Below are 24,892 nucleotides of genomic sequence, written 5' to 3' on the forward strand. Positions count from 1 at the left end.
CTCGCAATGTAGCTCCCCTATATTTTTCATATGTTCCTAGAGAAAACTAAGTTGAAAGACGATAGTAGCAATGATGCGGACTGGGTCCATGATATGAGGATTATCCTCATTGCTGCACAAAAGAATTATGTCCTTGATGCACCGCTCGGTGACAAACCTGTTGCAGGAGCAGATACAGACGTTATGAATGTTTTGCAAGCTCGATATGATGACTACTTGATAGTTTAGTGCGCGATGCTTTACGGCTTAGATCCGGGACTTCAAAAACGTTTCGAAAGCCACGAAACATATGAGATGTTCCAAGAGCTGAAATTGGTATTTTAGACTCATGCCTGTGTCAAGAGGTATGATACCTCTGGCAAGAACTTTGCCTACAAGATGGAGGAAAATAGCTCAACTAGTGAGCATGTGCTCAGAATGTCTGGGTACTACAATCGCTTGAATCAAGTGGGAGTTAATCTTCCAGATAAGATAGTATTGATAAATTTCTCTAGTCACTATCACCAAGATACTAGAACTTCGTGATGAACTATAATATGCAAGGGATGACGAAAATGATTCCCGAGCTCTTCGTGATGCTGAAATCTGCGATGGTAGAAATAAAGAAAGAGCATCAAGTGTTGATGGTTAACAAGACCACTAGTTTCAAGAAAAGGGCAAGGAAAAGAAAGGGAACTTCAAGAAGAATGGCAAACAAAGTTGCCGCTCCCATGAAGAAACCCAAAGCTAGACCCAAGCCTGAAACTGAGTGCTTGTACTGCAAAGGAAATGGTCATTGGAAGCGGAAATGCCCCAAATACTTGGCGGATAAGAAGGATGGCAAAGTGAACGAAGGTATATTTGATATACATGTTATTGATGTGTACTTTACTAGTGTTTATAGTAGCCCCTGGGTATTTGATACCGGTTCAGTTGCTAAGATGTGTAACTCGAAACAGGAGTCGCAGAGACTAGTTAAAAGCGAGGTGACGATGTGTGTTGGAAATGATTCCAAGGTTGATATGATCATCATCGCACACTCCCTCTACCTTCGGGATTAGCGTTGAACCTAAATAAATGTTATTTGGTGTTTGCGTTGAGCATGAATATGATTAGATCATGTTTATTGCAATATGTTTATTCATTTAAGTCAGAGAATAATTTTTGTTCTGTTCACATGAATAAAACCTTCTTTGGTCATACACCCATTGTGAATGGTTTATTGAATCTCAATCGTAGTGATACACATATTCATAATATTGATGCCAAAAGATGAAAAGTTGATAATGATAGTGCAACATACTTGTGGCACTGCCGTTTAGGTCATATTGGTGTAAAGCGCATGAAGAAACTCCATGCAGATGGACTTTTGGAATCACTTGATTGTGAATCATTTGATACCTGCAAACCATGCCCCATGGGCAAGATGACTAAAACTCCGTTCTCCGGAACAATGGAGCGAGCTAATGACTTATTGGAAATAATACATATCGATGTATGCGGTCCGATGAGTGTTGAAGCACGCGGTGGCTATCATTATTTTCTGATCTTCACAGATGATTTGAGTAGATATGGGTATATCTACTTAATGAAACACAAGTCTGAAACATTCGAAAAGTTCAAAGAATTTCAGAGTGAAGTGGAGAATCGTCGTAACAAGAAAATAAAGTTTCTACGATCTGATCGTGGAGGCGAATATTTTAAGTTACGAGTTTGGCCTTCATTTAAAACAATGTGGAATTGTTTCACAACCGACGCCACCTGGAACACCACAGCGTAATGGTGTGTCCAAACGTCGTAACCATACTTCATTGGATATGGAGTGTTCTATGATGTCTCTTACTGATTTACCACTATCATTTTGGGGTTATGCATTAGAGACAGCTGCATTCACGTTAAATGGGGCACCGTCTAAATCCGTTGAGACGACACCGTATGAACTATGGTTTGGCAAGAAACCTAAGCAATCGTTTCTTAAAGTTTGGGATGCGACGCTTATGTCAAAAGGCTTCAGCCTGATAAGCTCTAACCTAAATCGGATAAGTGTGTCTTTGATGTCTACTACACAACCTTCTTCTTGTAGACGTTGTTGGGCCTCCAAGTGCAGAGGTTTGTAGGACAGTAGAAAATTTCCCTCAAGTGGATGACCTAAGGTTTATCAGTCCGTAGGAGGCGTAGGATGAAGATGGTCTCTCTCAAGCAACCCTGCAACCAAATAACAAAGAGTCTCTTGTGTCCCCAACACACCCAATACAATGGTAAATTGTATAGGTGCACTAGTTCGACGAAGATATGGTGATACAAGTGGTATATGGATAGTAGATAAAGGTATTTGTAATCTGAAATTATAAAAACAGCAAGGTAACTAATGATAAAAGTGAGCGTAAACGGTATTGCAATGCTAGGAAACAAGGCCTAGGGTTCATACTTTCACTAGTGTAAGTCCTCTCAACAATACTAACATAATTGGATCATAAAACTATCCCTCAACATGCAACAAAGAGTCACTCCAAAGTCACTAATAGCGGAGAATGAACGAAGAGATTATGGTAGGGTACGAAACCACCTCAAAGTTATTATTTCCAATCAATCCGTTGGGCTATTCCTATAGATGTCACAAACAGCCCTAGAGTTCGTACTAGAATAACACCTTAAGACACAAATCAACCAAAACCCTAATGTCACCTAGATACTCCAATGTCACCTCAAGTATCTGTGGGTATGATTATACGATATGCATCACACAATCTCAGATTCATCTATTCAACCAACACAAAGGACCTCAAAGAGTGCCCCAAAGTTTCTACCGGAGAATCACGATGAAAACGTGTGCCAACCCCTATGCGTAGGTTCATGGGCGGAACCCGCAAGTTGATCACCAAAACATACATCAAGTGAATCACGTGATATCCCATTGTCACCACAGATACGCACGGCAAGACATACATCAAGTGTTCTCAAATCTTTAAAGACTCAATCCGATAAGATAACTTCAAAGGGGAAACTCAATCCATTACAAGAGAGTAGAGGGGGAAGCAAACATCATAGGATCCAACTATAATAGCAAAGTTCGCGATACATCAAGATCGTATCACCTCAAGAACACGAGAGAGAGAGAGAGAGAGATCAAACACATAGCTACTGGTACATACCCTCAGCCCCGAGGGAGAACTACTCCCTCCTCGTCATGGAGAGCACCGGGATGATGAAGATGGCCACCGGAGAGGGATTGCCCCCTCCGGCAGGGTGCCAGAACGGGTCTAGATTGGCTTTCGGTGGCTACGGAGGCTTCTGGCGGCGGAACTCCTGATCTATTGTGCTCCCTGGAAGTTTTACGATACGTAGGTATATGTGGGTACAAGGGGTACGTCGGTGGACCGAAGGGGGGGCACGAGGCAGGGGGGCGCACCCCCTACGCTCGTGAGCTCCTCCTTCATCTTCTGACGTAGGGTCCAAGTCTATCCGGTAGGTTCCCTTCCAAAAATAACTTCTCCAGTTGATTTCATTCCGTTTTGACTCCGTTTGATATTCCTTTTCCTCGAAACACTGAAATAGGCATAAAACAACAAATCTGGGCTGGGCCTCCGGTTAATAGGTTAGTCCCAAAAATAATATAAAAGTGGAAAATAAAGTCCAATATTGCCCAAAACAGTAGATAATATAGCATGGAGCAATCAAAAATTATAGATACGTTGGAGACGTATCAGCATCCCCAAGCTTAATTCCTGCTCGTCCTCGAGTAGGTAAATGATAAAAACAGAATTTTTGATGCGGAGTGCTACTTGGCATAATTTCAATGTAATTCTTCTTAATTGTGGCATGAATATTCAGATCCATAAGATTCAAGACAAAAGTTTAATATTGACATAAAAACAATAATACTTCAAGCATACTAACTAAGCAATTATGTTTTCTCAAAATAACATGGCCAAAGAAAGCTATCCCTACAAAATCATATAGTCTGGCTATGCTCTATCTTCACCACACAAAATATTTAAATCATGCACAACCCCGATGACAAGCCAAGCAATTGTTTCATACTTTTGATGTTCTCAAACTTTTTCAATCTTCACGCAATACATGAGCGTGAGCCATGGATATAGCACTATAGGTGGAATAGAATGGTGGTTGTGGAGAAGACAAAAAGGGAGAAGATAGTCTCACATCGACTAGGCGTATCAATGGGCTATGGAGATGCCCATCAATAGATATCAATGTGAGTGAGTAGGGATTGCCATGCAACGGATGCACTAGAGCTATAAGTATATGAAAGCTCAACAAAAGAAACTAGTGGGTGTGCATCCAACTCGCTTGCTCACGAAGACCTAGGGCATTTTGAGGAAGCCCATCATTGGAATATACAAGCCAAGTTCTATAATGAAAGATTCCCACTAGTATATGAAAGTGACAACATAGGAGACTCTCTATCATGAAGATCATGGTGCTACTTTGAAGCACGAGTGTGGTAAAAGAATAGTAGCATTGTCCCTTCTCTCTTTTTCTCTCATTTTTATATTTTTATATTTTTTTGGGGCCTTATATTTTTTTATGGCCTCTTTTCTATTTTTTTATTTTGGCTTCTTTGGCCTCTTTTATTTATTTATTTATTTTTTTCCGGCGTCTCATCCCGATTTGTGGGGGAATCAGTCTCCATCATCCTTTCCTCACTGGGACAATGCTCTAATAATGATGATCATCACACTTTTATTTACTTACAACTCAAGAATTACAACTCGATACTTAGAACAAGATATGACTCTATATGAATGCCTCCGGCGGTGTACCTGGATATGCAATGACTCATGAGTGACATGTATGAAAGAATTATGAATGGTGGCTTTGCCACAAATACGATGTCAACTACATGATCATGCTAAGCAATATGACAATGATGGAGTGTGTCATAAACGGAACGGTGGAAAGTTGCGTGGCAATATATCTCGGAATGGCTATGGAAATGCCATAATAGGTAGGTATGGTGGCTGTTTTGAGGAAGGTATGTGGTGGGTTTATGGTACCGGCGAAAGTTGCGCGGTATTAGAGAGGCTAGCAAAGGTGGAAGGGTGAGAATGCGTATAATCCATGGACTGAACATTAGTCATAAAGAACTCATATACTTATTGCAAAAATCTACAAGTCATCAAAGCAAAGTATTACGCGCATGCTCCTAGGGGGATAGATTGGTAGGAAAAGACCATCGCTCGTCCCCGACCGCCACTCATAAGGATGACAATCAATAAATAAGTCATGCTCCGACTTCATCACATAACGGTTCACCATACGTGCATGCTACGGGAATCACAAACTTCAACAAAAGTATTTCTCAAATTCACAACTACTAAACTAGCATGACTCTAATATCACCATCTCCATATCTCAAAACAATCATCAAGCATCAAACTTCTCTTAGTATTCAATACTCTATATGAAAGTTTTTACTATTCTTGGATGCCTAGCATATTAGGATTTTAAGCAAATTACCATGCTATTTAAGACTCTCAAAATAATCTAAGTGAAGCATGAGAGTTCATCTATTTCTTCAAAATAAAACCACCACCGTGCTCTAAAAGATATAAGTGAAGCACTAGAGCAACAACAAACTACTCCGAAGGATATAAGTGAAGATCAATGAGTAGTCGAATAATTATGCAACTATGTGAAGACTCTCTAACATTTAATAATTTCAGATCTTGATACTTTATTCAAACAGCAAGCAAAACAAAATAAAATGATATCTAAGAATAGCAAACATCATGTGAAGAAGGAAAAACTTAGGATCAACCAAAACTAACCGATAGTTGTTGAAGAAGAAAGGTGGGATGCCAACCGGGGCATCCCCAAGCTTAGACGCTTGAGACTTCTTGAGATATTATCTCGGGATGCCTTGGGCATCCCCAAACTTGAGATTTTGTGTCTCCTTAATTCCTATCATATCACGGTCTCCCTAAATCTCAGAAGCTTCATCCACACAAAACTCAACAAGGACTCGTGAGATAAGTTAGTATAAACCATTGCAAAAACCTTATCATACTCTACTGTAGCAAACCACTAAAATTATTATTCAACATTGCATAATAAATGCCTCTGCATATTTAATAGTCCTACCCTCAAATAGAATCATTAAAGAAGCAAACATATGCAAACAATGCAAACATAACAGCAATCTGCCTAAACAGGATAGTCTGTAAAGAATGCTGCAACATCCATACTTCCCTAGCTCCAAAAATTATGAAATAAAATTCACACTGTAGTAAATTTATCAGAGATTAATATTCAAAAGGTTTCAACATTTTATCACATTCTGAATTTTCTAGGGAATTATTTCAACAGCGGTAAACTTTCTGTTTTCAAACAGCAACATGTGGACTTCTAAAATAGGCATAGTAAAGACTATCAATGCCACTTTTATTGAAATAAAATATGCAAAACATTGTTCTAAATAACAGCAAGGAAATCCTAACAAAATAAATTGACGCTCCAAGAAAAACACATATCATGTGGTAAATAAAAATATAGCTCCAAGTAAAGTTACCAATGAACGAAGACGAAAGAGGGGATGCCTTCCGGGGCATCCCCAAGCTTAGGCTCTTGGCTATCCTTGAATATTACCTTGGGGTGCCTCGGGCATCCCCAAGCTTAGGCTCTTGCCACTCCTCATTCCCCAAAACTTGAAAACTTCACAACACAAAACTTAACAGAAAACTCGTAAGCTCCGTTAGTATAAGAAAATAAATCACCACTTCAAGGTACTGTAATGAACTCATTCTTTATTTATATTGGTGTTAAAACTACTGTATTCCAACTTATATATGGTTCATACCCTCCGATACTACTCATAGATTTATTAAAATAAGCAAACAACACATAGAAAGCAGAATCTGTCAAAAACAGAACAGTCTGTAGTAATCTGGATCAAACGTATATTTCTGGAACTCATAAAATTCTCAAATAAATTTATGGACCTGAGGAATTTATCTATTAATCATCTGAAAAAATAATTAACTAAATATAGCTCTCCAAATAAAAATGGCAGCAATTCTCGTGAGCGCTAAAGTTTCTGTTTTTTTTACAGCATGATCAACAAGACTTTCCCAAAGTCTTCCCAAAGGTTCTACTTGTCACAAACACTAATTAAAAGCATAAAACCACATATAAACAGAGGCTAGATGAATTATTTATTACTAAACAGGATCAAAAATCAAGGAACTAAAATAAAATTGGGTTGCCTCCCAACAAGCGCTATCGTTTAACGCCCCTAGCTAGGCATGATGATTTCAACGATGCTCACATAAAAGATAAGAATTGTAACATAAAGAGAGCATCATGAAGAATATGACTAGCACATTTAAGTCTAACCCACTTCCTATGCATAGGGGTTTTGTGAGCAAACAACTTATGGGAACAATAATCAACTAGCATAGGAAGGCAAAACAAGCATAACTTCAAAACTTTAAGCGCATAGAGAGGAAACTTGATATTATTGCAATTCCTAAAAGCATATGTTCCTCCCTCATAATAATTTTCAGTAGCATCATGAATGAATTCAACAATATAACCAGCACCTAAAGCATTCTTTTCATGATCTACAAGCATAGAAATTTTATTACTCTCTACACAAGCAAAATTCTTCTCATGAATAACAGTGGGACCAAACTCAACAAAATAATTATCATGTGAGGCATAATCCAATTGAAAACTAAAATCATGATGACAATTTTCATGGATATCATTATTCTTTATAACATAAAAGTCATCACAATAATCATCATAGATAGCAACTTTGTTCTCATAATCAATTGGAACCTCTTCCGGAATAGTGGATTCATCACAAAATAAAGTCATGACTTCTCCAAATCCACTTTCATCAATATAATCATCATAAATAGGAGGCGTGCTTTCATCATAATAAATTTGCTCATCAAAACTTGGGGGACAAAAAATATCATTTTCATCAAACATAGCTTCCCCAAGCTTGTGGCTTTGCATATCATTAGAATCATGGATATTCAAAGAATTCGTACTAACAACATTGCAATCATGCTCATCATTCAAATATTTAGTGCCAAACATTTTATAGATTTCTTCTTCTAGCACTTGAGCACAATTATCGGAATCCTTATTCTCACGATAGATATTAACAAGATAAAGCGTATGCGGCAAACTTAATTCCATTTTTTATAGTTTTCTTTTATAAACTAAACTAGTGATAAAACAAGAAACTAAAAGACTCGATTGCAAGATCTAAAGATATACCTTGAAGCACTCACCTCCCAGGCAACGGTGCCAGAAAAGAGCTTAATGTCTACTACACAACCTTCTTCTTGTAGACGTTGTTGGGCCTCCAAGTGCAGAGGTTTGTAGGACAGTAGCAAATTTCCCTCAAGTGGATGACCTAAGGTTTATCAATCCGTCGGAGGCGTAGGATGAAGATGGTCTCTCTCAAGCAACCCTGCAACCAAATCACAAAGAGTCTCTTGTGTCCCCAACACACCCAATACAATGGTAAATTGTATAGGTGCACTAGTTCGGCGAAGAGATGGTGATACAAGTGGTATATGGATAGTAGGTAAATGTATTTGTAATCTGAAATTATAAAAACAGCAAGGTAACTAATGATAAAAGTGAGCGTAAACGGTATTGCAATGCTAGGAAACAAGGCCTAGGGTTCATACTTTCACTAGTGTAAGTCCTCTCAACAATACTAACATAATTGGATCATAAAACTATCCCTCAACATGCAACAAAGAGTCACTCCAAAGTCACTAATAGCGGAGAACGAACGAAGAGATTATGGTAGGGTATGAAACCACCTCAAAGTTATTATTTCCAATCAATCTGTTGGGCTATTCCTATAGATGTCACAAACAGCCCTAGAGTTCGTACTAGAATAACACCTTAAGACACAAATCAACCAAAACCCTAATGTCACCTAGATACTCCAATGTCACCTCAAGTATCTGTGGGTATGATTATACGATATGCATCACACAATCTCAGATTCATCTATTCAACCAACACAAAGGACCTCAAAGAGTGCCCCAAAGTTTCTACCGGAGAATCACGATGAAAACGTGTGCCAACCCCTATGCGTAGGTTCATGGGCGGAACCCGCAAGTTGATCACCAAAACATACATCAAGTGAATCACGTGATATCCCATTGTCACCACAGATACGCACGGCAAGACATACATCAAGTGTTCTCAAATCTTTAAAGACTCAATCCGATAAGATAACTTCAAAGGGGAAACTCAATCCATTACAAGAGAGTAGAGGGGGAAGCAAACATCATAGGATCCAACTATAATAGCAAAGCTCGCGATACATCAAGATCGTATCACCTCAAGAACACGAGAGAGAGAGAGAGAGAGATCAAACACATAGCTACTGGTACATACTCTCAGCCCCGAGGGAGAACTACTCCCTCCTCGTCATGGAGAGCACCGGGATGATGAAGATGGCCACCGGAGAGGGATTGCCCCCTCCGGCAGGGTGCCGTAACGGGTCTAGATTGACTTTCGGTGGCTACGGAGGCTTCTGGCGCGGGAACTCTCGATCTATCGTGCTCCCTAGAAGTTTTACGATACGTAGGTATATATGGGTACAAGGGGTACGTCGGTGGACCGAAGGGGGGGCCACGAGGCAGGGGGCGCGCCCCCTACCCTCGTGAGCTCCTCCTTCATCTTCTGACATAGGGTCCAAGTCTATCCGGTAGGTTTCCTTCCAAAAATAACTTCTCGAGTTGATTTCGTTCTATTTTGACTCCGTTTGATATTCCTTTTCCTTGAAACACTGAAATAGGCATAAAACAGCAAATCTGGGCTGGGCCTCCGGTTAATAGGTTAGTCCCAAAAATAATATAAAAGTGGAAAATAAAGCCCAATATTGCCCAAAATAGTAGATAATATAGCATGGAGCAATAAAAATTTATAGATACGTTGGAGACGTATCAGTCTTCATAGGATAACCTAAGGAAACTATAGGGTACTATAGGATCGAAAGTATGTCTAGAGGGGGGGGGGGTGATTAGACTACTTGGCCAAATAAAAAATCTATCCTTTTCCCAATTTTAAGTCTTGGCTGATTTTAGCAACTTAGCACAAGTCAAGTAATCAACCTACACATGCAAGTCTAAAGAGTATAGCAGCGAAATGTAAGACATTGCACATGAAGGTAAAGGAAGGAGTTTCGAGGGAGCAAACGCAATGTAGACACAGAGATTTTTGGCGTGGTTCCGATAGGTGGTGCTATCATACATCCATGTTGATGGAGACTTCAACCCGCGAAGGGTAATGGTTGCGTGAGTCCACGGAGGGCTCCACCCACGAAGGGTCCACGAAGAAGCAACCTTGTCTATCCCACCATGGCCATCGCCCATGAAGGACTTGCCTCACTAGGGTATATCTTCACAGAGTAGGCGATCTCCTTAACCGTACAAACTCCTTGGTTCAACTCCATAATCTTGTCGGAGGCTCCCAAGTGACACCTAACCAATCTAGGAGACACCACTCTCCAAAAGGTAATAGATGATGTGTTGATGATGAACTCCTTGCTCTTGTGCTTCAAATGATAGTCTCCCCAACACTCAACTCTCTCTCACATATTTGGATTTGGTGGAAAGATGATTTGAGTGGAAAGGAACTTGGGGAAGGCTAGAGATCAAGATTCTTGTGGTTGGAATGGAATATCTTGGTCTCAACACATGAGTAGGTGGTTATCTCTCAGAAAATGTATGCTGGAAGTATAGGCACATTCTGATAGCTCTCTCCACAAATGGAGGATGGGTGGAGGGGTATACATAGCCTCCACACAAAATCTAACCGTTACACACAATTTAGCAAACTCGGTGAGACCGAATCATGAAACTCGGTCAGACCAATTTAGTTCAAAATGTGAATGTTAGGATTTTCGATGGGACCGACATGTCAACTCGATGGGACCGATTTCATTAGGGTTAGGGCATAACGTAATCTCGATGAGACCGATCACATAAACTCGGTAGGACCGATTTCTGTAATAGGCAAACAGAGAGTTGGTCAGGCAAACTCGGTAGGACTGAATCGCTCATTTCGGTGAGACCGAAACGTTACAAAAGGGAAACAGAGAATTTGCATTGCGAACCTGGTGGGACCGATCGCTCATCTCGGTTGGACCGAAACTTACGAAGGGAAACAGAGAGTTTGCAATCCCATCTCGGTGAGACCGAGATCCCTATCGGTGAGACCGAAGTGACTAGGGTTTTTGGCAGTGGCTATGTCAAATGAACTCGGTGGCGCCAGATAGATAATTATGGTGGGGCCGAGTTTGACTTTGGTTTGGGACATATGTGGATATGAGAAAGTGGTTGAGGGCTTTTGGAGCATATCACTAAGCATTTGAGCAAACAAGCCATTAAGCAACACCTCATCCCCTTCTAATAGTATTGGCTTTTCCTATGGACTCAATGTGATCTTAGATCGCTAAAATGAAAAAGTAGAGTCTTGAGCTTGAGCCAATATGTGTCTGTAGCATTTTGAGGGGTCCACATTCCTAATCCATGCCATGCCAATCATTGAACTTTCTGAAATGATCATCTTGAAATAGCATTAGTTCAATGAGCTATATGTTGTTAGGAATTACCAAAAGCACCTAGGGATAGTTGTACTTTCAATCTCCCCCCTTTTGGTAATTGATGACAACATATAGATCAAAGCTTTGACAAATGATAATAAGATTCAAATACATCGTCGCTTTGAGAAGTATGCGATAAGCAAGAGCTCCCCCTAAATTTGTGCATTATTTTAAATTTTCTTTTGAATGCAAATGCACAATCGATTAGGATCATGGGTTACTCTTCCATGTCACATACATCTTGGTGGAGCGCGCAAAATGATAGAAAGTAAAAAAACATGCACTCATCACCAAGCAAAGTGAATGATCATACGAGAGATATAAAAGATAATATCATTCAAGAACAAGCATTAATGTAAGATATGATCAAACACATGGTCATATAAGTATCTCACACACATAGACATAAAGCATTAAGCAAGCACACAAAAGGATCAACCAAATAGCAAGAGAGACAAAAGAAGCAAAAACTCTCTCTCTCTCTCTCTTGAAGCCTATGATCTATACATTTCTCCCCCTTTGGCAACAAGTTACCAAAAAGTTTGAAAATGCATAGTGCTATGCATCTCTCTAGGCTTGATCTTTGTGAGGTGGTGTTGAGAGGACTCCAAGGACGAATGCATCTGTTGAAGTGGTTGGAGCTGGTGGAGTTACAACTTGAGGTGGCACTGATGTTGTGGTTGTAGGTGCTGATGTAGTTGCTCTTGTGTCAGCCATGGGTACTGCAGCAGATCTCTGACCTCTTGGCACTCTCTGAAAGGCATCTGTGGTAGCCTGTCCTTTCCTCTCCTCAGCTTCTTCCTGGAGCTGCTCAACTATTGTCTGCATCTCTGTCACTATAAGATCAAGATCATAGAATTTGGTTTCAATGATCCTTTCCAAGATCTTTTGGTTTTTAGTCAGGGTGGCCAAACCCTTATCTATCCTCAAGGTTGCTTGAATCAGACATGCAAGTTGATCTTGTTTGGTTTTAAGGAACACTTGAGATGCCTCCTCAACACTTGGCATCTTTGCAGCTTTGTCAGCCTTTGCTTTCTCTCTCTTTTCTTGTGCCTGCACACTTGTAGGATTTTCTTCATTCATGACAATAGATCCCAAGTGCCTGAAACTTGCTGAGTCACCAAATCCGAGTCACCAAAACACCTCACCCGACTTAAATTCATCTCTTTATCCATCCGAAGACCATGGAGCAAGGCCTCATACTCAGTTGCATTGTTAGTACAAGGGAACATCAACCGTAAAACATAACAAAAATTATCACCTCATGGGGAAGTCAAAATAACTCCATCCCGCGAGCCTTCCAACTACGTGGATCCATCAAAGTGAATAGTCCAATATGTGCTATCCGACTTCTCCTCAGGCATCTGCAGCTCAGTCTAGTCATTGATAAAATCCACAAGTGCTTGAGACTTGATAGCTGTCCGAGGCATATACTTCAAACCATGGGGTCCAAGCTCAATGTCCCATTTGGCTACCTGACTTGTGGCCTCTCTGTTTTGAATAATATCCCCTAAAGGAGCAGAACTAACCACAGTGATGGGATGACCAGGGAAATATTGCTTTAGCTTTTGACTAGCCATGAACACCCTATATACCAGCTTCTGCCAATGCGGATATCTCTTCTTGGATTCAATGAGCACGTCACTGACATAATAAACCGGCCGCTGAATCGGATGTTCCTTGCCTTCTTTCTTCCGTTCTACCACAATCGCTACACTGACGGCTCGGCTATTGGCAGCCACATATAACAACAAGGGCTCCTTATCAATAGGAGCAACAAGGATCGGCGGTTCAGCTAACTGTTTCTTCAAGGCTTCAAACGCCTGATCAGCAGCATCACTCCAGACAAAGTGATCTGTTTTCTTCATCATCTGATGCAGAGGAATAGCTTTTTCTCCCAACCGGCATAAGGCCGCAATACGACCCGCCAGACGCTGAACATCATTAATACACACCAGTTTAGCCAAGGAAGTAATAGCCTTGATCTTCTCCGGGTTAGCTTCAATGCCTCTTTCAGAAACCAAAAAACCCAAGAGTTTGCCTGCTAGCACACCAAAAACACACTTGGCTGGGTTAAGCATCATCTTGTAGACCCAGAGATTGTCAAAGGTCTCTTTCAAATCATCTATGAAAGTGTCCTTCTTCCTGGATTTCACAACAATATCATCCACATAAGCATGCACATTGCGTCTAATCTGATCATGAAGGCAATTTTGAACACACCTCTAATAAGTCGCATGGGCACTCTTGAGCCCAAAAAGCATAGACACATAACAGAAGGCTCCAAAGGGAGTGATGAAACCTGTCTTCTCCTGGTCCTTAACTGCCATCTTGATCTGATGATACCTAGAATAAGCATCCAAAAAACTCAAACGCTCACAACTCGCCGTAGCATCAATAATCTGATTAATATGAGGGAGAGAAAAAGGATCAGCCAGACGGGCTTTATTAAGGTCTTTGTAATCCATGGACATGTGCCAAGTACCATTTTTCTTAAGCACCAGCATCGGGTTAGCCAACCATTCAGGATGAAAAACTTCAAAAATGAACCCAGCTGCCAAGAGCCGGGCCACTTCTTCACCAATGGCCTTATGCCTCTCTTCGTTGAAGCGACGAAGGAATTGCTTGACCGGTTTAAACTTTGGATCAATATTGAGAGTGTGCTCAGCGAGTTCCCTCGGTACACCTGGCATGTCTGAAGGCTTCCATGCAAAGATGTCCCGGTTCTCACGGATGAACTTGATGAGCGCGCTTTCCTATTTCGGATCCAGATTAGCACTGATACTAAACTACTTGGATGAATCACCAGGAACAAAATCAACCAACTTAGTGTCATATGTTGACTTAAACTTCAACAGAGGGTCATGCTCTCTGGTTGGCTTCTTCAAAGGTGTCATATCCACTGGGTCAACATTATCTTTGTAAAACTTCAATTCTTCTGTTGCACAAACAAACTCAGCATAAGCAGCATCACCCTCTTCACACTCCAAAGCTATCTTCCAGTTCCCATGCACTGTGATGGCACCCTTATAACCCGGCATCTTAAGCTGTAGATAAACATAACAAGGCCTTGCCATGAACTTAGCATAAGCCAGCCGCCCAAACAACGCGTGATAAGGGCTCTTGATCTTAACCACCTCAAAGGTCAATGTCTCAACTCTGGAATCATGATTACCACCGAAAGCCACTTCCAAGGCTATCTTACTCACTGGATATGTCGACTTACCAGGCACCACACCATGAAAAATAGTGTTAGATAGCTTAAGATCCTTGTCGGTCAAACTCATACGACGAAAAGTTTCGTACTAAAGAATATTAATGCTGCTGCCTCCATCCATGAGCACCTTAGTGAACTTGTAACCTCCAACCTGAGGCGCAACCACTAAAGCCAAGTGACCCGGATTGTCAACCCGGGGCGGGTGATCCTCACGGCTCCAAAGAATAGGATGTTCAGACCATCGCAAGTAACGGGGAATCGCCAGCTCAACCACGTTCACCGCCCTTTTATGAATCTTCTGGTTTTGTTTACATAAACTTGTGGTGAACACATGATATTGTCCACTGTTCAACTGCTTTGGATTACTTTGATAACCAGATTGCTGCTACTGACTCCCTTGACCAGACTCCTGATTAAATCCACCCTGATTGCCTTGACCCTGTAAACCAGAGTTTGAGCCGCCACTACCAAAGCCAGGCCCATGAGAGCCGGATCCTGAGCTGATGTTTGGGCCATGATTATTCTGGAAAAAATTGGAATTCCGATACTCCCTCATGATGAAGCACTCCTTCCACAGATGATTGGCCGGCTTCTCCTGCGTACCATGCTTTGGACAAGGCTGATTCATCATCGCCTCAATGTTAAATTTTGGCCCTCCAAGCCAGGGCGGCTTTCCCTTGCGACACTGATTATTATTCTGCGTATTGGTGTTAGCCATAAAATCTAAATTGCCATTGTCGGATCACGGGTTCCGGCAAACCCTTAAGGTTCGAACTCTGGGATGCGCACAAAGTTCTTTCCCTCCTACCGATCTACGCCCTAGCTCGCTAAGGTCTCGCGGACGAACTCGACGCACTCGCAACACAAAGACACAAGGTTTATACTGGTTTGGGCCACCGTTGTGGTGTAATACCCTACTCTAGTGTGGTGGTGGTGGATTGCCTCTTGGGCTGATAAAGAACAATACAAGGGGAAGAACAGCCTCCTGAGGTTGAGGTGTTCTTGTGCTTGGTGTGGCTAAGGGTTCGCCTATGATCAGATCGATCAGATCCCCCTCTTTTGGTGGTGGCTAGTCCTACTTAAATAGGCCCTGGTCCTTTCCCCAAATATTGAGCGGGAAGGGAGCCAACAACGGCGGCCAATTTGAAAGGGGACAACTAGTACAAGCTATCCTTACAAAAGGTGGTATTCGCCTGCCAAAGGTTTTGGTGGTGATGCCGTCCTGGGCTCCATGGCGACCTCCGTCCTGCCGTCCTTCTGGTCTTGGTCTCGTTGCACTGATATGGAAACCTTTGCCTGATGCCTCGGTACTTCGTGCCTGCGCTTGCCCCCTTGGCACCAAAGAGGAAACAAGGACGCTGCACCCGCTGGCACCCGCAGGTAAAGGTTCCGTTAAGGGTTCCTTTCCGTGGGTACGCATGCCCTAAAGTGCATGTCCGGACTGCGAGAGGAAACACAGGCAAAAACATCTGGGGGCACATATGGAAAATAAATAAAAATCATCTTTTATTCACCGACCGAATATTCCCTTAAGAACACTAGCTTTCGGCTTCACCCAGTCTGAGGTACACATCCAGCTGACCCGGCAGTAACAATCGCAGAGGTGCTCCCCTTATGCCCTAGCCGAATTAACGGGAACGTAGGGCATAAATACAAGAGCCAGGCAACCCAGCCTGGCCAAAACTTAAGTCATATCGATGCATATAATGGTGAAGAAAAGGTACATGCGGAAGAATAACACATGTGCGGGGCATGAAGCCCAGATAAATAATTAAGCTTCTGTTTAAGAAGCCGCCAGGTATAATGAGGGCAGTTAGCGCGTCAATAGTGTGCAAGCAAGGCACAAGTTGGCCCTTGAAGGCCTTGAGAAAGAATAAAAGAAAGAAAGAGAAAAAAGACAGATAATGTAAATGCGAAAAATGGACAAAGGAAGGAGACGAACATAGAGTCCGGCACTAGGCGTAGAATCTTCGGAGCCTGGCTGCGTTCCATGGGTTCGGCTCAAGTCGATTATTCGATGCATCCCACAGACGGTACGCTCCATCGGTCAGAACTTGGTCAATAATGAAGGGACCTTCCCATTTGGGCTCGAGCTTGGTCTTTTTCTTCTCCGACAGGCGTAGAACTAGCTCGCCAATGTTATAAGTTTTGGCCCGTACTTCTCTGCTTTGGTATCTTTGAGCCTGTTGCTGATAGAATGCGGAACGGGCTTTTTCCATGTCGCGCTCCTCCTCCAGTGTGTCCAGACTGTCCTGCCGATCGAGCTTGGCCTCTCTTTTTTCGTACATGCGCACTCGAGGTGAATCATGAATTATGTCGCAGGGCAGAACCACCTCTGCGTCGTACACCATAAAGAAGGCGTGGTCCGCAGCCCCCAGAGTACGGAGTCGAGCTCCTCTATCCAGTGCATGTTAGACTCCTTTAAGGACCGCACTAATCTGGGTTTGATGCCGCTCATGATAAGACCATTTGCTCGCTTGACTTGGCCATTGGTTTGTGGGTGATAGACAGAAGCATAATCGAGCTTGATGCCCATGTTGTTGCACCAGAGTTTTACCTCGTCGGCCATAAAGTTCGTGCCGTTGTCAGTGATGATGTTGTGGGGGACGCCATAACGGTGTACAACCCCGGATATGAAGTCTATCGCCGGTCCGGATTCGGCCGTTTTAATAGGTTTGGCTTCTATCCATTTGGTGAATTTATCCACCATGACCAGTAAGTATTTTTTCTTATGGGTTCCCCCTTTAAGGGGTCCAACCATGTCAAGCCCCCAGACCGCGAAGGGCCAGGTAATGGGGATTGTTTGGAGGGCGGTGGGTGGCATGTGGCTTTGGTTTGCAAAAAGCTGGCAACCGACGCAGCGTTGGACCAAGTCTGTGCATCTACCCGGGTCGTCGGCCAATAAAAACATGTACAGAAGGCCTTTCTTACAAGGGCCCGGGCTGCGGCGTGGTGGACGTCGAGTCCGGCGTGAATTTCCGCCAAAAGTTTCCGCCCTTCCTCTTCGGAGATGCACCTTTGAAGGACTCCGGTAGTGCTTTTTTTATACAGCTCTCCCGCATGGACCCTGTAGGCTTTAGATCGCCGCACTATGCAGCGTGCCTCATTTTGGTCCTCCGGGAGTTCCTGCCTAGTTAGGTAGGCCAGGAATTGTTCTATCCACGGGGCGATGATGGCCATTATTACGTGGGCTGAAGGTGTTATTTCGGTGGCAGATCCTCCGATTATGTCAGAGTGTTTGGTATCGAGCATTTTGGTCGGGTCCGGACTATTGTTACCGGTGTTCCCTTCCCATACCAAGGATGGCTTAAACAACCTTTCCAAAAAGATGTTGGGGGGATCGCATCGCGTTTTGCGCCAATGCGGGCGAGGATATCCGCCGCCTGATTGTTTTCCCGAGCCACATGGTGAAATTCGAGCCCCTCGAACCGAGCTGACATCTTTAAGACGGCCTTGCGATAGGCCACCATCTTCGGATCCTTGGCATCGAAGTCTCCATTTATTTGGGATATTGTGAGGTTTGAATCCCCACGCACCTCCAGGCGTTGAATGCCCATGGAAACTGCCATCCGAAGACCATGTAACAGGGCTTCGTATTCGGCTGCGTTGTTGGAGTCTGTATACAGTATCTGTAGTACATATTGAACTGTATCTCCGGTTGGGGACGTCAGGACGACGCCAGCCCCCAGACCAGCCAGCATTTTGGAGTCGTCGAAGTGCATGATCCAATTGGAGTATGCGCCGCACTCTTTAGGGAGTTTGGCTTCCGTCCATTCGGCGACAAAGTCGGCCAATACTTGCGATTTAATGGCTCGCCGGGGTTTGTATATTATGTCGAACGGGAGGAGCTCAATGGCCCATTTGGCGATCCGGCCCGTGGCATCGCGGTTGTTTATAATATCATTAAGTGGCACTTCCGAGGCTACTGTAATTGAACACTCTTGAAAGTAGTGTCGTAGCTTCCGGGATGCCATGAATACCGCATATGCTATCTTTTGATAATGTGGGTACCGTGATTTGCATGGAGTGAGGACAATGGATACATAATATACCGGCTTTTGAAGGGGGAATTTATGTCCGTCCGCTTCTCGTTCGACGACGAGCACTGCGCTTACAACCTGATGAGTTGCCGCAATGTACAACAACATTGGTTCGCCAATGTTTGGCGCGGCCAAGATTGGGTTGGTTGCCAGTATGGATTTTATTTTTTCCAATCCGGCTGTGGCAGCGTCCATCCACTCGAAGTGTTCGGTGCGTCGAAGGAGGCGATAAAGGGGTAATACCTTTTCTCCTAAATGGGAGATAAAGTGGCTTAGAGCTGCCACACATCCAGTTAATTTCTGGATTTGTTTGAGGTCTGTTGGGGTAGCCAACTGTGATAGAGCTCGGATTTTGGCCGGATTAGCTTCAATTCCTCTACTAGAGACAATGAAGCCCAGGAGCTTTCCGGCTGGTATGCCGAAAACGCATTTTCCCGGATTGAGCTTTATGTCGTATTTTCGGAGGTTGTCGAATGTGAGCCTCAAGTCGTCTATTAGAGAGTCGACGTGCTTGGTTTTGACGACCACATCATCTACGTATGCCTCTACTATTTTGCCGATCTGTTTCTCCAGACATGTCTGAATCACGCGCTGATATGTTGCACCGGTGTTTTTGAGTCCGAAAGGCATTGTGTTGAAACAGAAGGGGCCGTATGGTGTGATAAATGCTGTTGCGGCTTGGTCGGACTCCGCCATCTTGATTTGGTGGTAGCCGGAGTATGCGTCGAGGAAACACAATGACGCGTGTCCTGCGGTAGCATCAATAATTTGATCAATGCGGGGAGGGGGAAGGGATCCTTTGGGCAGGCCTTGTTGAGGTCCTTAAAATCGACACACAGGCGCCAGGATTTGTCCTTCTTTGGTACCATCACCAGGTTTGCTAGCCAGTTCGGGTGTTTTATTTCTCTAATGAATCCGGCCTCTAATAACTTGGCTAGTTCTTCTCCCATAGCTTGTCTCTTAGGTTCAGAGAAACGCCGAAGAGTCTGCTTGACCGGCTTGAATCCCTTTAGAATATTGAGGTTGTGCTCGGCCAGCCTGCGTGGGATTCCTGGCATGTCTGAGGGGTGCCAGGCGAATATGTCCCAATTCTCGCGCAGGAACTCTCGTAGTGCGGCGTCCACGGCGGGGTTTAACTGTGCCCTGATGGAGGCTGTTTTTGTAGGGTCCATTGGGTGGACTTGGAATTTGACTATTTCATCCGCTGGTTTAAAAGAGGTTGACTTGGATATCTTGTCAAGTATCACGCCGTCCCTATCCACTGTGGAGCGTAGCGCAGTTAATTCCTCGGCCAAAAGGGCTTCGGATAATGCCTCGAGGGCCAATGCGGCTGTTTTGTTTTCGGTGCAGAGCGCTGTGTCCGGATCACTAGCGAGAGTGATGATTCCGTTGGGCCCGGGCATTTTGAGCTTCATGTACCCATAATGGGGTATGGCTTGGAAGATTGTGAACGCCTCCCGCCCTAAAAGGGCGTGGTATCCACTACTGAATGAGGCCACTTGGAATGTAATTTCTTTGGACCTATAGTTCTCCGTTGTGCCGAATACCACATCTAGTGTGATTTTCCCAGCACACCGTGCTTCCCGACTGGGGATGATTCCTCTGAAGGTTGTGCTACTTTGCTCAATGCGGTTCCAGTCTATTTCCATTTTTTGAAGAGTTTCCTCGTAGATGAGGTTTAATCCACTGCCGCCGTCCATGAGTATTTTGATGAGTCGAAAGCCGTCCACAATTGGACTGAGGACCAGTGCAGCTGGTGCTCGGGATGTTTGGAATTTAGGTTCGTCACTGGCATTGAAGGTAATAGCCGTGTCGCTCCATGGATTTATTGCTGCCACATGGCAGATCTCGGCAATGTTGCGGAGTGTTCGCTTGTGCCTATTATTTGATGCGAAGGTCTCAAAGACTGTTAATACCGTATTGTTATCCCTGGGATGGTGCTCTGTGGCATCTGGGATGAGAAGATCCTCGCCGCTTTTGGCCACCTGCCGGAGTATCCAACATGCTCTAAGGCTGTGTGTTGGTATGGTATCCGTTGTACTATGAATTTTGCAGGGTCCGTTGAGCCATCCCTCCAATACGGTTCCACGCCCTGTAGAGGGTTTTTGCTTCTTTGTAATTAACTCGGGTGTCTTATGATAGTGCACCCTTTTACTTCGGACTGGGTGTATATTCGGAGCCGGATTATCCCAAAATTTCGTTTCAGTTTTCCAGGCACTTTCCATCACACAGTACTTTCGTACTATGGATGCCAAGTCGGTGAAGCGTGATATGTCACGGCGACTTATGGCGTTAAGGATTCCCTTGTCCATGCAGTTATTGCAGAAAAATGAGACTGCGTCTTCCTCGCAGCAGTCCTTAACCTTGTTCATCACAAGGAGGAATCTGGCCCAATAATGATGTACTGTTTCATGGGGCTCTTTCCTGATGTGGGAAAGATCGTTTATGTCTAGGTGGGTGGGTGTATTTGAGTTCAAACCCTTACCCGATCTGAGACCCAGGGGTCGAGGTGTTTCCAATCTTGGAAGTTCGGATTTTGGGATGTTGCCCGATAAGTCTGGCCCGCTGCCTGACTCTAGGTTCAGGGCTTGGGTGATGTCCTCCCGTAAACGGGTATCCAGCTCGGAGAGCTCAGGAATCCGGACATAGTTAGTCCTCAAGATAGAGGAAGAATCGCCGCATTGTTCCTCCACCACCGCAACATGATGGGTGACCGGTGGAGAGTTAATCTCCCTTTGATCGGGTTTAAGCCCAATCCGATCATAGTCCGTAGCGACTCCCAAGGCGGCGATGCTATCCAAGAGCTCGTTTAGGGAAGAGAGCTCCATTGGATCCATCTGCTCGGCGAATTCCGAGCCAACGTGGAGGCTGTTTTCGATGAACCGAGAAGTCATCGTCGGTGCAGCAGCCGAACGGGCGATCACGATGAAACTGGCTAGCTGGAGAGTTTGGCCGGCAGCTAGGGCTCCCCCGGCGGTAATGTTATTTTTAACAACGAGACGAGGCATCCTTCCTTACGGCGACGACACAGTGGAACTCTCAATGAAAGCACCAATGTCGGTGTCAAAACCGGCGGATCTCGGGTAGGGGGTCCCGAACTGTGCGTCTAAGGCGGATGGTAACAGGAGGCAGGGGACACGATGTTTTACCCAGGTTCGGGCCCTCTTGATGGAGGTAAAACCCTACGTCCTGCTTAATTATTCTTGATAATATGAGTAGTACAAGAGTTGATCTACCACGAGATCAGAGAGGCTAAACCCTAGAAGCTAGCCTATGGTATGATTGTCTGTTATCCTACGGACTAAAACCCTCCGGTTTATATAGACACCGGAGGGGGCTAGGGTTACACAAGGTCGGTTACAAAGGAGGAGATATACATATCCGTATTGCCTAGCTTGCCTTCCACGCCAAGGAGAGTCCCATCTGGACACGGGACGAAGTCTTCAATCTTGTATCTTCATAGTCCAACAGTCCGGCCAAAGGATATAGTCCGGCTGTCCGGAGACCCCCTAATCCAGGACTCTCTCAGACGCCCTTGCTCCCATGCATCTTCATGAGGTTGTAGGCCGGATGAGTCACTGCCATGAACTGGGCCAGAGCCGGGTACCCGAGAATGGCGTTGTACGGGAGGCCGATGCGGGCGATGTCGAAGTCGACCAGCTCGGTGCGGTAGTTGTCGCACATGCCGAAGGTGACGGGAAGGCGGATCTATCCCAGAGAGCAGGCAGTGCCACCACCAACTCCTAAGAAAGGCTTGCTGAGGCCGAGCCGCTCGAGTGGCACGTGAAGAAGGCTGAAGGCTTCCACGAAGAGCAAGTTGAGGCCGGCACCGCCGTCGATGAGGGTCTTGGTAATAGCCACGTTGCAGATGGTGGGCGTGCAAAGCATTGGGAGCATGCCCAAGCCGGCGATGGAGTCGGGGTGGTCCTATGAGCCGAAGGTGAGGTCGGCCTCTGGTACAACCCAGCCTGGCGGAGCCCAAGGGCGCTTGGAAGCGGCACCGATCTGGTGGAGGAACGGCTTGATGTGGCGATCTGAAGGCGGTGCTTGAGAGCCGCCTAGCAGGGCCGTGATTGCGTGTTGCGCCGGTACCGCATAGCGGGCAGTGAAGAGGTTGCAGAGTTCCCCCAGGATGCCACCGTGGATCCAGGGAGGTTGAGCAGCCAGGCGCGTGGCTCGCCGGCGAGGGCGATGGGGAGCCAGTTGGCCATGACCTTGTCGTTGCCCCCGGCCTCGAGGACGGCCTCCTCGTATGCCAACAGGAAGGTAGACGGATCTGCCATGTCGTCGTAGCGCGGCGGCATCTCCGACCTGAACTTGGGTGGCCATCGCACCTGCCGCAGGGCGGGGGCCAGGGCTCAGAGCCCCCTGGCCCCGTCGTCAGCACCAGCTGTTGGAGCCGATGGTGGGGCACCTGCCATGAGGGCGAAGTGCGGTGGCGCGGAGCGCAGGCCGGTGGAGAGGAGCTACGGCGCACCCCTACCTGGCGCACAAAATGTTGGATCACAGGTTCCGGCAAACCCTTAAGGTTCAAACTCTGGGGTGCGCGCGAAGTTCTTTCCCTCCTATCAATCTACACCCTAGCTCGCTAAGGTCTCGCAGACGAACTCGACACACTCGCAACACAAAGACACAAGGTTTATACTGGTTCGGGCCACCGTTGTGGTGTAATACCCTACTCCAGTGTGGTGGTGGTGGATTGCCTCTTGGGCTGATGAAGAACAGTACAAGGGGAAGACCAGCCTCCTAAGGTTGAGGTGTTCTTGTGCTTGGTGTGGCTAAGGGTTCGCCTATGATCAGATCGATTAGATCCCCCTCTTTTGGTGGTGGCTAGTCCTGCTTATATAGGCCCTGGTCCTCTCTCCAAATATTGAGCGGGAAGGGAGCCAACAACGACGGCCAATTTGAAAGGGGACAGCTAATACAAGCTATCCTGACAAAAGGTGGTCTTCGCCTGCCAAAGGTTCTGGTGGTGATGCCGTCTTGGGCTCCATGGTAACCTCCATCCTGCCGTCCTTCTGGTCTTGGTCTCGTTGCACTGATATGGAAACCTTTGCCTGATGCCTCGGTACTCCATGCCTGTGCTTGCCCCCTTGGCACCAAAGAGGAAACAAGGACGCTGCGTGTGCTAGCACACGCCTGGTGTCGATCATCATGGCTCACGTCACGAGAGCCTCGCGAGGTTTTCCCCGCCTTGATATCTCCACTCCTCGCGAGGCAGCCTGGTGAGGCCGCTCCTGAGGAGGTCTTGTGTCGTCCGCCTTGTGAGGCTTGGCCCCTCGCGAGGGTCTTGAATGCCTTGTTGATGATGATGGGCCGTACAGACCTGCCAGCACAACCACGCCATGGGCCGCAAGCAGGCAAGTCTGGGGACCCCCGTTTCTGCTTAAGGGGGAGGAAACGTCAATTCTTCTCCAACATCAGGACTGCTGAAGCGGCATTGATACTATCCGATGAGTGTATGATAGGTAAGATCCGGCGCACCCAATTGGTCGTTGACTCGCCCTCACCTTGGACACAAGAATCCAAATCCAGGATCGACATAGGCTCCTTGCACATGTCTTTAAATTTTTGGATGAAATGAGTCTTCAACTCTGCCCATGATCTAATGGAGTTAGCGGGCAGCCCTTTCAACCAAGTACGAGTCGGGTCCATCCAACATCATGGTAAAATACTTAGCACATGCAGCATCACTAACATCCAGCATCTCCATGTCCATCTCATAGCTCGCAATCCAAGCCTCAGGGGGCTGATCTGCTGTGTAATTAGGCACCTTACGAGGACCCTTGAAATCCTTAGGTAAGCGCTCATTACGCAAAGTCGACACTAAACATGGCACACCCAAGGTTCTAGAGGTCACTCCTGCCTCCATCGATGCTGACGGATAAACCGGAGATTGTTGTTGAGCCGCCAGCTCAACCTCCCGATGCGCTCCGCCCTGATCCACCAAGGTCTGAGCATCAGTACCACCGCGCACCGGGCCATGCCTACGAGGCTGGTTATGGTGTTGTTCATTGCTTGAAACTGTTGGCGAGTCAATGTGTCTGC

This window comes from Triticum urartu, chromosome 6A, assembly GCF_056163025.1.
Source record: "Triticum urartu cultivar PI428250 chromosome 6A, HENAU_Tu73, whole genome shotgun sequence".
NCBI lineage: Eukaryota > Viridiplantae > Streptophyta > Magnoliopsida > Poales > Poaceae > Triticum > Triticum urartu.